Source organism: Eurosta solidaginis, chromosome 5, assembly GCF_040869045.1.
Source record: "Eurosta solidaginis isolate ZX-2024a chromosome 5, ASM4086904v1, whole genome shotgun sequence".
In the NCBI taxonomy this organism is placed as follows: Eukaryota; Metazoa; Arthropoda; class Insecta; order Diptera; family Tephritidae; genus Eurosta; species Eurosta solidaginis.
Window position 1 is genome coordinate 244,933,184 of NC_090323.1, and position 15,525 is coordinate 244,948,708.

Below are 15,525 nucleotides of genomic sequence, written 5' to 3' on the forward strand. Positions count from 1 at the left end.
CAGTGACGATTTCCGTGCTATTTTGTTTTTGTATTTTCACTTTTATTTTACTTGCCGGCTGCCATAAGATGACGTTATAGCGAATATTTTGCACACTCAGCTACTTTGTTCTGATCAATTTGAGATCGCTTGTGAAGAATTTGTTGATCTTGGTTAGCAAAAATATTTTAATGAAAATGTTTCTGTATGCATTTGTGCATATGTGTGTGTGCCTGCACTAATACTGTTATTGTTGTTGTATAACTAATGCTAATATTTATTTAATAAATGTTTCCTAAATACAGCAGCAATCTTTTCAAATCAATGAACCAAAACAACAACATCGTCTAAAATAAATAAAGCACTCTGAAAAAACTCGCTTTAAAAATGTAGAGTTGGTAAATTGTTCTATTTTAAATGGTCATGCAAAATACGTGTGGAAAAGCTTATTTGGAAATAGCTCAAAAATGGCTCGCGTGGATTAGTGCGAAGAAATGCTGAAAACATACAAAACGCGGGCAGTTTAAAATACTATTATAACATTTTGTTGTTGTTTCAGTAACTGCAAGTATAATAGGGATATGTGCCGAATACAAGGGAGTTTGTGGATGCACTCAAATGCAACAATAAATGGTTACATATAAAGCAGTGTAAAGAAGATGGTTGTCTGTTTCTTCTCCTTGTTTCATGAGCCATATGACTACTAAAACACTACAGAACCGTAGTACCAGCTTGATTGCAGGATGTTTTGGGAGGAATTTACAGAAGGAACAAAAAAACCTAGTAAACCTCCATCAAGTGTAAGCGAGCTTTTAAACATACCGCATCCCAAATATAGTAGTCCTCATCTTAATATATAAAAATCACGAGTCACTATGTTTGTTCGCTATGGACTCCTAAATTACTGAACCGATTTTGAACTTGTTTTGCACCCCGTGTGTAGTTCATTCTAACTTGAAATATACAATAGGCTATATCTCAGTTTATAGTCGCAATATTATTTTATTGCAAATTTTTTTATTCGTTTATACGTAATAATAAAATGTTACGTATACGCACCGGCACTCACATTTTCAGGTGATGCGGATATACTTCCGTGTAATTGGTTGGTGTTTAATTAAACAACGTGCTTATTAATAAAAAATATTATAGCGAATGATATCAAGTATAGCATATCACCAAGCCCGCCAAGAAGGTGGGGGGGGGAGGAGGATTTGCTCAGGGCCGGCGTTTCTGAGGAGGCCCGCGATTTAGAGGTACTATGACATTTTTTTTAAATTCAGGAGAGTCTTTAGTTGTTCCATGTGCAATTTTTAAGCCGAATTTCAAAAGCAACGAAAATCTGCCCTTTCCCACAATATGCGCAAACCTCACGCGATGGTTACTACATAGGTTTGGTTGCGATCGACGTACAGGGTCTCGAGATATAGGCCAAAACGTGGGCCAGTGAATGCTTAGACAGTGCTCAGTGCTTATACAATATGGTTATCAAATGAAAGCTGTTGATGAGTAATTTAGTACAGAGTAATATATTATCCAGAGACGGACTGGGACTGTGATTAGGACTAGGACTGGGACTGAGACTCGGAGTGGGACTGGGACTGGAATAAAATACATACCACCCTCTGGGACAGGCAATAAGGGATGCAGAAGAATGAGAAGAAATTGAGAGAAGAGGAAAGAGAGAAGGATATTGAGAAAGAGATGGAATGAGACGAAGATGGAGATAGATGAAGCGAAAAAGACGGAGGGAGGAGTGAATAAAATGATTAGGAAAGACGGAAAAAGCGTATTAAAATGTATGCAGATAGGCCAAATTTAGGGCAGAACAACGCCTGCCGGGTCTTCTAGTATCTTAAAAAACAGAAGGCTGAAGCTTGGCGTGAGAACTCGAATAACCGTTGTAGCAGGGGCAGCGCCCATCTATATACATTACATGCCCTGTTAACATTGGCATGCCATTGAGTGTGGCATCTTGCCACACTTAAAAAACTAAAGACACACATTTACACCCTTACCCTTACAGGAAGAGCATCCTGCCACATACTGCATACTGTAGCGTAAATTTTTTCTCAACATGCCACACAATGCAGACTTTGGGGTATACTTTTTCTTAACATCTCCAACTTTCGTAAACTAAATGCCTTGAGAAAGTGTTTGTCGTATTGGAAATCTTGCCACTGCTAGAATAACGGAGTTGTCTCTTATAAAAATCTGTCTGGCCTGTCCTTTAGAGATACCGATACTCCCTCTCGGGTCTCGGGTAACTTGAGCGCCTCGCCAATGTTCGCCTCATTGGCGACTATTAATAAATATAATTTTGGATGTCACCACACAAGAAAGAAAATAAGCGCTTCATTTTGAAAATCTTCACATATACATACATATGTAAAACAACGTTATTTCCCTTCCGCTTACTTTGATATGTAAATTTGTCTCGCCACCTTATCTTATTGCGGTTATAAATTTGCAATATATATGTACAACTGAACAGTAAAATATATAAACGAATACATAAAAGTGTGTGAGTATGTGTATTTGTCCATGACCGTGTAGCTGCAACAAATTTCTGTCTGTTGCATAGTCTGACGTCCTCGAACTTAAATACATACATACATACATATGTATGTATGCATACAAAAACAATTTTTGACGCAAAAGTGTAAAAAATATGAGCGTGAAATGAGTGAGATAAAAGGGAGAAAAAATAGAAAAATGGTGAGCGAAAATGAGAAATAAGTAATGTGAAATTGTTTTGAGATTTTTCTCTGAGTGAATTTTATAGTAAATTTTTTTAAGCTAATTTTTATTTAATCATGCTAAGTTTTTAATAAATTTTAAAATTCCAAAGCTTTGTTCTCCAAACCTACTCATACGGCCTGGCTACAGTGATCCCCATCCATGGTGAACAACGAAAAACGGTTTCAAAGGAATAAACATTTGAAGCATGAGTAATGTGGGAGTTTAAGTTGAGAACCAACATAAGTCTCAATTTTGAAACTTTTTTCTCAATAATAGCACAGTTTGAGGATTAATTCTTAAAAAAAGGTCGTTTTCTGTATGCTGTTCCGCAAGTAGCGAAAAAGAAAGTTCTTAACTTGTACTTAAATGTGATTCCTTAAAGAGACTCAAGTGTAATATTAGCTGTGTTTTTTTTTAAATCTATATACGTTTACGTTTAAGCTTTATATGGACTGCTAAGCGCTAAACTTTATCTACACTTCTGAAAATGCTGCGCGGAAAATTAGTAATCCTAAATTTCAATACGTATTATATTCTGATGCAACTGAAATATGTGTCCATGTTTCACCTCTATGTATTACCTCTACAAATGCTGTGTCCACTATTCACCGCAACCGATTCAGCTATAACTTATACGGTATGGCCCACAGAGCTTTGTGTCTCCGCTTTTCGGTACAACCCGTTCTGTTGGTAGTTATTTAACCACTGCCACTAGATGGGTCTCTTAAACATTATCTAAGTCAGGATTAGCATTTTTTTACCCGCAAACGTAGATGTATATACGTGTAAAAAAAACACGGCTATTGCATTACTGGAAATATATATTTTAAATTTATACTGCCACGATATATATGTTATGTATAAGCGACTGGACCGATTTAATTGAGCAGTTTTTTGTACTCTATCGGAATATACGAGTAGAATTATATAGATTCATAACTTGGTCTTCTTCTGATCCGGCTACATTTTAAATCCGGATAAATTTTATAACTTTACAAAAATTTGGTACTTTTCGGATCCGTGTACTTTTAAAACCGGGTACTTTTTCGAATCCGTGGGAACTTTTTTGAGCCGCATACTTTCTTAGAAGCGGGCACGTTTTCTGATCCTTGTACCATTTGGAACGGGATATTTTTGCAGAAGGTACTTTTACAGAACTGAGTAATTTATGGAACCGCGTATTTTTTTTTGAGCCGGGTACTTTTTTCAAATCGCGTACTTTTTCTGATCCATGTATACAGGGTACTTTTTAAGGCTCGGTACTTTTTTAAACAGCATAATTTTTTAGGTACGGGTATTTTTCTGAACGTAAAATTTTTTGGAACCGGTTCCTTTTTAAGCCGTGTAAGCCACTCAGCCAACTAAAGCACTTATAGCTTCGTCACATAAGCAGTTTTTCATATAGATGAGTTTAACACATGCTTATGCATTATGAGTAGATTGCACCTGTTTTTATGGAGAACGGTAGAATGAGCGACACTGGCGCCATCTGATATTGAAAAGTAGCCAACTCCCCAATTTTGTTCCAAGCAAATCATAAGAAGAAGAATTTGACATTTGCTTTGGCTAAGGCGAAATAAACTTCAATTGCCAAGTCTGAAGTTCCCTCATATTTACAAATGCAACATCTTGGTTGATTGTGGCGATGTTATTGGAATGTATAAGCTTGTGTTAAACGCATCTATATGAAAAATGTCATTGTACCGCGGCCTTCAAAATGCTAAGATGTTGTAATAAGCCACTAGATATTATGACAAAGGAGACGTACATATGTACATACAAGTATACACGTGAAGCTAATATAAGCCCATTAAAATATTTGAGATTTTCGAATTGTGGAACGTTTTTCTTCTCCGTTGGTATTGCCCTTTATCTCTTATTTACATATCAAATTGGTGACTTGGGTTGGGGTGAACTGGCCAAAACTACGCTACAGACACATGCAGTTTATGTGAGGTCATTATTGACCGCCAGTTCAACTTAAATGAAAAAACCAGCTGCCAGGACTTTTGCTATAGAATAACTCCGTCCTTGTATTTGTATAGAAATAGCTAATTTCCTATTATTTAGTTGTATTGTTGACTTATTTCCATGGCCCACCCTATAAAGCGATAAGGTCAAAGTTTTCTCAATGCTACTTGCAATGATTAATACATTCAGCTAGCCTTGAAGAAAGGCGTTCAAATAAAAAACTTCATTAACATATAAATGTTTACAATATTTGGCAACCTCCTTCGAAGTTGAGTTTTGGATTTTAATAAACCATTTTCTTCCATTCTACCGAATGAAATACAAATTTGATTTATTGTGGTATGCCTCTCGATTGGCATACGCTCGTAAATTGTGAGCTTGTATATGTTAAATTTTAAATTGTTTTGCATGTGTATGTTGGTGTATGCAATTATTAGAATTTTTTGTTCTTTATTATAGAGTGGTGACGGTTAAGCTGAAATTCAGTGACGTCTTTAATTTGCGTTATGAATAGAGTTTTATGAAAAGCGAAAGTATTTAAAAATAGTAAAAGATATCGATTTTTTTTAACAAAATTCATTAAAATCGTAAATAATATAAAGATAAATCAAATTTTTTCTAAGTTTAGTTTAGTTTAGTTAATATTGAGTTATGAGCTTGTGGCATAGGCCACAGAAATTCAGTCAAAATTCAATTTTAAAAACCCTTCCCTATATTTTTGCATGTTTACATACATATGGGGTATTCCATCCCATTTCGACCAATTTTGAACCCGACCCCTTTAGAATTGGCTGAAAGTTTTTCATCTTTTTCTAGCTTACGGAACACGTTTTTAAGAATTTTTTCAAATTTTTTCATCCAACTCAAAAAAAGTTATAAATTTAAAAAAAAAACACCGTTTTTGTTTTCAAAATGCTATAACTTTTTCAAAAATTGACCGTTTGGAATTTTTTTTTTTATATTTTTTTTTAAATTTGTTTTTAAATTTACTTTTCGGAAAAAATACAAACAAATTTTTAAAGTTTTTTTTGTTTTGTAATTTTTCAGTTTTTCGAGATTTTTCGAATTTCGCCATTTTTTTTCTCATAAAAAACTTCAATCAATTCTGCTATCATCCCCACTAATCCCGGAGTGGGCCGATTATTATTATTTTTTTTATTTAATTGAAAAAAAACTTTAAAATTTTTTTTGTATTTTTTCCGAAAAGAACATTTAAAAACAAATTAAAAAAAAAAGATCCCAAACGGTGAATTTTTGAAAAAGTTATAGCATTTTGGAAACAAAAACGGTGTCCAACTCAAAATAAGTTATGAATTTAAAAAAAAAAAACGGTGTTTTTTTCAAAATGCTATAAATTTTTCAAAAATTGACCGTTTGGGATCTTTTTTTTTTATAAATTTGTTTTTAAATGTACTTTTCGGAAGAAATACAAAAAAATTTTTAAAGTTTTTTTTTTCAATTAAATAAAAAAAAAAGAAATAATCGGCCCACTCCGGGATTAGTGGGGATGATTGCAGAATTGATTGAAGTTTTTTATGAGAAAAAAAATAAAAATGGCGAAATTCGAAAAATCTCGAAAAACTGAAAAATTACACAAAAAAAAAAAAACTTAAAAATTTTTGTTTGTATTTTTTTCGAAAAATACATTTAAAAAAAAAAGATCCCAAACGGTCAATTTTTGAAAAAGTTATAGCATTTTGAAAACAAAAACGGTGTTTTTTTTAAAATTCTTAACTTTTTTTGAGTTCGATGGAAAAATTTGAAAAAATTCTGAAAAACGTCTTTCGTAAGCTAGAAAAAGAAGAAAAACTTTCAGCCAATTCTAAAGGAGTCGGATGCAAAATTGGTCGAAATGGGATGGAATACCCCATATAAATTCTATTAATTCACACTTACTCAATGCATAATTCTCTTTTGTTCACATATATGTATGTACCTTTTTGCTGCTAGCTTAGCGTTCTTACGCGCGCCATCGTTGATTGTGTGTCATGACGTATGAGTAACTTTCTTTGGTATGGTAAGTGCGCCTACGGCCTAGTAGATATTTTTGCACACATATACATATATAGATATTTTTTTTTAACTTATAAGAACTATAATTTATATTTGTTTTTGTTTTGTAAAATATATATTTTTTTTCTCATGCAAAATGCAAAATTTTCACTTTCATGTCACGTTAGTGCAAATGTTAAGAAGGCGCGAAAAATCGACTTAAGACTTTTGTATGTAGCATTTGTGAAAGCATATGATTATTTTTGTTATTTTAAGTTTATAATATCACACCTCTTGGCTTACTTGAATAAAGTAATGATTTGGTTTTCAGCTAAAAGTCCTACTAAATTAAAAATTTTTTTTTTTAAATCAAATTTCTTATTTTAATTACTTTTTAACTTTGTTTGCATTGTTCTTGTTTTTGTTTCTTTTGCTTTCTACTTTGTATTATACCATTTTTAGTTAGAATTTTTTTACGCATTCGCCGTCTTTGCCGCCTGCTTTTATTTTTGTTCGCTCTGTTTCAAGGCTACGTATGAGTACAAAAAATTTTCACTTTTACTCAAAGCCGTAAAGTTCTAACTTGCATTGCTTGTACTGCGATTTATCGGTTTTAGCAATTAGCATACAAGTATTTGTGTAGATTTATTATGTATATAAATTTCTAATACTTTGTATTTTACGTAAAATTTATAGGCGTGAAATTCGTTTTTCCGTTTGCCAAAGCCTTGCACTTTATCTCGTTTGCTTTCATACTTTAAATCAATTCTATAACGTACAAACGCTGCTTTTTCTTTTTTACTCCGTTTTTTTTTGTTTGTGTGCTCTTACTTTGTACTTTTTTTTAACCTTATTGCACTTTTTACAACTGAACAACGCACTGTAAGCCAAGGATTATTTTATGTAAAAAAAAACTGTAAGCAAATCTCTTTTTTTCTTAAATTTTTAAACTTTTGTAAAAAAAAAAAATTTTAAAATATATTAATATTTAATAAAAACAATTTTTTTTTTTCATATTGCGTCTATGCAGCTCGGCGTTGACATGCGAATCTGCATTCAAAAAATGCACTAAAGTGTTTGTGTAGTTGATGTCTAGAACAACGCAGCGCAGTGTAGGAACAATTGAGCGACCGTATGGCTGCATAATAGCAGCTCTTGAGTGTTTACAATGAGACAAAATATATATTTGAACTGAGTGACAGGAATAACAGAAAAAATGCAAGGATACCTAATGGCTAGTCTCTTGTTAACCATTATCAAATTAAGACTTTCTTAAGTTACACTGAAGTACAGTCGCTCTCAATTGCTAAGTGTGCATGCGTGTCTATATGCGCGCTTTCATATGAATGCGAAGATCCCAACTGTCATATATAAGCAATTGCAATTTTCAAGCATATCCACTACTGACCCATTTTTATAGCGCCACGCATACACACACACGCACATTTGCTAATGCAAAAAGCTTCTAAACACTCTTGCACTCAAATTTAAAAATGCATACCACTCAAAGCGACAAGGAAATAACTCATTCAACTTTGCTATGAAACCATGCAATGAGTAAAACTCACAAGTAAGGTATTAAAGTGAATTTGTGTTCTTATCAAATAGTTAAATCGTTAAAAGGGGGATGCATTGTGTATTGTTGCACATCGTAGTGATTTTCATATAACAGCAGCTGCATTGAGGGTGCCAAAAAGAGCTTTCAAAAGCTTTAGAAGCTAAATATACATAGAACAGTTGTTTGCGGTATGCTCTACTCTAAGCATTTGGATCACTCATAGCTGCACACATGCATACATACAAAAATTACCGTTTGTGTAAACACAATTGCCAATTTGTTGTGGAAGGCTCGGATGTGTTTGTCGCGCATTTGGCAAACAATTCTTCTTCTGGAACACTCACAATATTATCTATGTAATGACTGCATGTCATCCCTTTCACAATTTCACAGACCCATTTATTTATTCACACAGCCATTTGTTGTGTTTATAATCTGACAAGATTTCCTTAACATTTTTACACTTTCGCTCTCTCGTGCTTTTTTATTGTTCGAAAGGTATTCATTGGTTTGCTGCTATTTTTGCATTTCCTGCTTTATTTTATTACACTATTTGTTATTGTAACATTTTATTTTAGCTAAGCGCCATCTACCCACAACCCTTTTGTGATAAATTTAAGCTTTTATAATAATTTGAATTTTGGGTATTTTTCATTTATGCAAATAGATCTATTGTAATATTGTAATAAAATTGTATAAATTGTGTCAACACGCCGAATTTTCGTGGACGCCAAATGTGCCAAATTTTTTTTGAGTCTGTTCAATGTTTTGTCTTTTGCGTAAGATAGGTTTTTATGCTTGTTTGTCGCTTAAAATTTTTGTTAATATTTTTGCTCTAAAGTATTTTTTATAGATATTCGTATATATAACAGCAATTTGTGTCGTGCTCTTTTTAATTTTCTCAAAAAATGGCGTAATATGTCCTACTTGTTTTATGCCGGCCCCGAACGGCATCCGAAAGGCAGATGCATATTCATTGAGAAGCTTTTCATTGCAGAAATACATTCAGGGTGTTTGTCAAATCACTTCAGAGGGGCGACCCCTATTAGGAAAGCGGAGCACACTACCACTACTCCACGGCGGAGATAATTTAAGCAAAAACTATGCAAAGCCTCTCGATAATTAATTTAGACAATGCAGGTCAGTATACCAATCAATTTTATTCTAGCGAATTACAATTTATTTTGTTTTATTTAATTTAATTTTATTTTACTTTGTTTTGTTTTATATTTTACTTTATTTCACTTTACTTTATTTTATTTTATATTATTTTATTTAATTTAAAAATAAATAAATGTAAGGCGCGATAATCTCCGAAGAGATTTTAGGCCGAGCTTCTCTTCCAATTTGCGTCGTGCTTCTTTTAATTTTTCCTACAAATTGGCGGGATAGGACCTACTTGTTTTATGCCGACTCCGAACGGATGAGTTTTCTTTGAGAGCTTTTCATGGCAGAAATATACTCGAGGGGCGACCCAACTTAGAAAAGTTTTCTTATAATTGAAGAAACTTGTTTCAAAAATTTTTGATGTTGCTTTGCCCGGGGCGTGAATCCAGGATGTTCGGTGTGGTGGGGGGAGCACGCTTCCCTCACGCAACGGCTTTTACTTTATTATATTATTTCTTTTTTTCATTTTATTTTATTCTTATTTATTCTATTTTATATAAAATCCTTTTATTTAATTTGTTTAATTAAATTTAATTTTATTTTGTTTTATTTCGTTTTAGATTTTTTAAATTTTATTTTATTTTATTTTGTTGTATTTTATTTTGTTTTATTTTATTTTATTTTTAATTTAATTTAATTTTATCTCTTTTACTTTGTTTTATGTTATTATATTTTATTTTATATTATTTTATTTTATTTTATTTTATTTAATTTTATTTTATCCCATTTTATTTTATTTTATTTTATTTATTCTATTTTATTTTATTTTGTTTATTATATTTTATTTTACTTTACTCTATTTTATTTTATTTCATTTTGTTTCTTTTTTTAAACTATTTTGTCTTTTATTTAATTTTTTGTTTTATTGTAAATTTTTTTTTATTTCGTTCTATTTTATTATATTATATTTTATTTTTTAAATTTTATTTTATTTCATTAATTTTTAATTTAATTTAATTTTATCTTTTTTATTTTGTTTTATTTATTCTATTTTATTTTGTTTATTTTTTTTTAAATTTTATTTTACTCAATTTTATTTTATTTCATTTTGTTCCCTTTTTAAACTATTTTGTATTTTATTTAATTTGTTGTTTTATTTTTTAATTTTTTTTATTTCGTTCTGCTTTATTATATTATATTTTATTTTTTAAATTTTATTTTATTTTATTAATTTTTAATTTAATTTAAGTTTTTCTTTTTAATTTAATTTAATTTAATTTAATTTCATTTTACATAATTAAATTATTTTACTTTATTTTTTGAATCACCATTTTAGGGCTATTGAGGTTTAAAATACGAAATGCGATCATGAATCGTAAAACCCGATACGGTCGCATAAGTTGTTTAAAAAACGCAATATCCAAGCAAAATTCAAAATATTTTGACGTTCGATATGGCGGTTTTGACCTTAATTCTAAGATATGGTCTTCTTAAACCGAATTGAAAGGTAGCACGTTTTCGAAAAATAACCTGATGGGTTCTTCGAACTGGAAATCGACTCAGCCGTGGAAATGCTCATTATTTTAATAAAAAGAACTTTGAGAAACCTATAGCTTGTTGTTTGTAAGACCAAAAATAAATTTCGTCGAATTTTTTCGAAAACAATTTTGAAATTTGTTTGCATAATTTCAGTTGCAAAGTTAATGGAAGTTTTTTTTTTTAAATATTGAGTATTAAGAAGAAGATTTTATTGCTAAATTTTTGATAAAAAACACCAATCTTAGTTTGCTGTTCGCTGTGTAATTTGAAAAATTCTTCTTTTATTTTTAAAAATATTAAAACACGCAAGTTTTTTTCTGAATGACAGTTTTAAAATTGAAGTTTTTAACTTACCTTCTTTAAGAAACAATTAATTCACATTCGTAAAATTATTTTATTGTACATTGAAGCAGTTCTCAAAATGTATTAATGTTTGTATAGTTTGTTTTTTTTTAATACCAAATACTGAATGCTTAAATAGCGGCAGTGAAATTTTAAATATTGGCAGTTTTACTTTTAATAGTTTTTCTTTTATAATGAACTAAGTTTCAAGAACACAGACGTGGCAAAAATGCACGGTTACTCGGTCTCTAATTTTTTTTTAAGTTTTTCTTTGTTTCTAACAATGCAATTTAACGCAATTTTCAACAATGCAATTTATTTAGTGATATGCAATTGTATAAATTTTATATATATTACACAAATTGATGAATATTCTTGGGCTTTTCCTTTCAATTTCTAATTTCTATATCACTTTCATAAGAATGTGACACTCAATGTTTTATTGTTCGTACACACAAAAATATTATTTTATTGTAATTTTGTTTTGTGAAAGTGTTATTCGATATTTTAATTGGTGTGGTTTTACTTTTCTTCAACCTATTCTGTTCTCTGTATTTGACCGCTAACCGCGCGCACCACTTACAATTTCAAAACATAACCGAGCACCAGCAATGACATTCTAAAGTGCAGAAATGCGAAAAAGCTGCGAAAGTATCCGCAATTTACAGTGCGACACAAATACAAATTCATTTTCACTTGGCATTTAGGTGCAATTTTGTAGTACAAATGCAGCATATGGAATGGGGAATAATTGCGGGAGTAACATTAGATGAGCGATTTGTTAGTGGGGCGAGCGTAAGGGTCCTTATACATCTATCAATATTTTATTTAAATATATATATATATATATATATTAATATACAACTGTCTGTGTGTGTATTAGTACCGAAAGATTCGAGGTGTGGATACGAGGTAAGGCAAATAAGTTTCGGGAATTTAGTCATAATTTAAAATTGGCAACATTTTTTCATTCTTTATCATCTGCTTAAGAGCGGGGAGTTCAAAGTACACGAAGTAATCACGTTTGGTTTGTGTTTTATGCATATTTCTTGTAAATAACTTATTTTGTGGCGTAGTCAAAATTTGTGACGTACATTACAAGCAAAGGGTTGTGATTAAATTTTAAGTGAAATCTGGCTCAAAACCCTCAGAAGTTGTCACTGCAGATGAGATTTGAGTATGACGCTGAGATGCGAATGGTCAACGAGAAATATGATGCCAAAGTTACATCTGAAGGCAATATTGATTGGTTTTTCTCGATATCCACGGCATCACTAATCATCAATACATTCCCGCTAGCCAGAAAGTGACTGGAAAATTCAATGTTGGCGTTTTGGAGAGACTACGGTAACGTATTTTTCGTGTGCGACTCGAACTCGCCAAGGGTTGCTGGATCTTGTATCATGACAATGTACCGGTGCATTTTTCGTTCGTTGTGCGTGTTAAGAGTTTTTGGCAAAAAGGGCAAGAAAACGTTGCCTCACCCTATAGTTCCGATATTTGTCTTTTCGACTTTTTCCGATTCCCCAAGATAAAGTCGCATCTAAGGGAAACTCTTCATGGCGGCGAACAGGAGGTCCTAGAAGCTTTAAACAGTGGTGTGAAAGGGGCCAACTTCGGAAGATTACCAAGGGTGTTTCTAAAATAATTTAAGAGACATTGGAATCGTTGTGTAGAGTTTGAGGGAGGCTGTTGTGAAGACCGATAGTAAAATTTTTCCTAAAACTAAATATATGTTGTTTTTTATTGACAAATTCCCATAACTCAAAATCTATTATTACATAGCATAGTGATTACAAAGTACAATGTAAAAGTATGCACGCACATATGTATATATATGCGGAGTGATATGAAAACAAATTTTGGTGTACTTTCAAAATTAACACCAAAATAATGCAATGTTTCCAAAGTTTGATATAATTGTACAATATTAATGGCAGATGTGAACAGCAATCCACCGTTGTGTGGTGATAGCGTGCTCCACCGCTCGCTCCGAACGTCCTGGGTTCAAGGCACGGCCGGAACAAGACAACAAATTTACTTATTATTGTTATAATTTTAACTCTATTTCTAGATCAGTTTTATCAGCATTTCTTGGGGATAAAGTCCACACTATTTGGGTTTATATATAGAACTACACAATAACGTGCGTTTTGACACCAAAATTTGTTTGTGTGTAGTCGTCAATAACAAGCAGAAAATATTCACATAAACAAATAAAAAGTTTATTAGTTTCTATCTAATTTCCTTGTGTCCTTGCATATGAAAAATGCGCAAATATTTTGCAATTTATACCATCAAAATTCTCTCGCGCTCATCAAGCGCCAAAATCCGAATATGCAACGTTTGCTCTCATTAATACATTTGTGTTTGCTATCGCAACTAGGAAGTGAAAAGTGCAAGTAAATTGCGAATAAAATAGTAAAATAACAATGAAAATGAACCAACAACAAATTGACATTTGTAAAATGCATGGAAGCGTATTATTCTACGAAAATGAAAAGATATCACATTTTATTTCTGAAACTGGAGAATGCAAAATAAAAAAAAAAAAAACAAGTAAGGACGGGACTGTCTTCGGCTGTGCCGAAGACTTCATACCTTTCATGAATGGGGCTGAACAATAATCTTATCCCGTTCGTTATCTCCAAATAATCGGATGTATAAGATAAGAAATATACAGTGAACAAATGTACAAACCTGAACGATTTTTAAGATAAATATAAAATAAAAAATAGTAAAAAACCCCCTTATCTGAAAGATCGTTGGTATGGGATATATATTATATATAGCTCCGATCGAAATGATTTTTTCATGGAATCTTCTATGATATATTAGAATAAATATCACCAACTTTAACGTTTTTATATTGGAAACTAAGGGAGAAATGGCCAAAAATCTTTCTATCTGAACGATCGGTTGTATGGGATATAACTATATATATAGCTCCGATCGAAATGATTTTTTCATGGAATCTTCTATGATATATAAGAATATATATCACCAAGTTTCACGTTTATAGTTTCTAAATTGCGGCAGGAATGACCAAAATAGTCTTATCTGAACGATCGCTTGTATGGGAGATATATGTTATAGTAGTCCGATCATACCGGATCCGACAAATGTCTAATATAATACAAAAATACATCCTCGTGCCAAATTTCCTTGAGATATCTCAAAATTTGAGAGACTAGTTTGCGTTCAAACAGGCAGACGGGCGGACAGACGGATATGGCTATATCAACTCAGTTCGTCGCCCTGATCAATTCGGTATACTAAATGGGGAGTCTATCTTTTATATTTCTCAACGTTACAAACATCGGACCAAAGTTAATATACCATTTCATGTTCATGAAAGGTATAAAAAAGAACAAGAGAGTTTAAATTGATTTAGCAAAGTAAGCAGGGTTAGAGTTGCAGTGATGGTATATTATCTAATTTCGGCACCGAAGATCTAGCGGTGGTCGCAATAAGAGGGAAAAAGAACTCTCCCTTATCCTAGCATCCTGCTACATTGCTCATAACGTGGAAGTTCCACCAGAAGAGGTCAAAAGGCTGGTGGATTGAAAAAAATGCAGCGGACGGCTTGTCATAAGTGCAGAGGCAAATATACATCACAGCGTATGGGGAGGGAACGATATTAACGATAAAGGTGAGTCACTTTTTGTTATATTCTGTTTGCTTTCACCTGAGCTTAGGTTAGGTTGAACTGGTCGGTCAATAAATACCTCACACAGACTGAATGTGTCCATAGGGCTACCATGATTTGTTTGACGACAAGTCGGAGAAACCCCCTAATTAGGTACCAGGACTTATGTTATAGAATAACTCGGTCTTATTGGCATATACTGGGAGATTTCTGGACCTAGCTTAATTGCTGCCTTGAGATCTGGCAACTCTGCCACCACTAATGGCTGTAACCTTGAGCTGGCGAGCGCAGGACAAGAACGCAGAACGCGCTCAACCGTCCTGCAGCTCGCACTTCCTACATCGGCTGTTAGTGATGAAACTTAACTTATAAGCATGTAACGCCAGAAGACAGTGTCCAGCTAATAGCGTCGTAGTATTTGCACATGATAAGCCTCTCATTTCGAGAATATTAAGTAAAGAGGTATAAATGTAAACATAATTATTTAATTTCTACTACAATTTTAAAGTGGCTGGGGGTAAATCCAACAAAAACCGAGCTTGTTCTGTTAAAGAAAAACAAAAACTCTCTCCTATAACTTACCGAGGCTAAACGGCTCAACGATAAATCTCTCTTCTGAACCCAAATAGCTTGGCATGATAATCTA

At 32.4% G+C, this 15,525-nt stretch overlaps 1 protein-coding gene across 6 annotated transcripts in view; it reads right to left on the reverse strand.

Annotated features, from left to right (window-relative positions):
* Positions 1 to 15,525, reverse strand: part of Blimp-1 (PR domain zinc finger protein 1) — a 142,792-nt gene that overhangs the window by 13,328 nt on the left and 113,939 nt on the right. The window contains exon 1 of one of the 6 annotated variants that reach the window (XM_067789293.1): positions 11,243 to 11,964. The exons of 1 other annotated variant lie outside the window; for it this stretch is intronic. The gene's annotated coding sequence lies outside the window, so the exon portion shown is untranslated. Of the gene's footprint in view, positions 1 to 6,588; positions 10,104 to 11,242; positions 11,965 to 15,525 lie in introns of those variants that run through there. 4 more of the 6 variants (XM_067789296.1, XM_067789291.1, XM_067789292.1 and 1 more) reach the window with 4 other exon arrangements.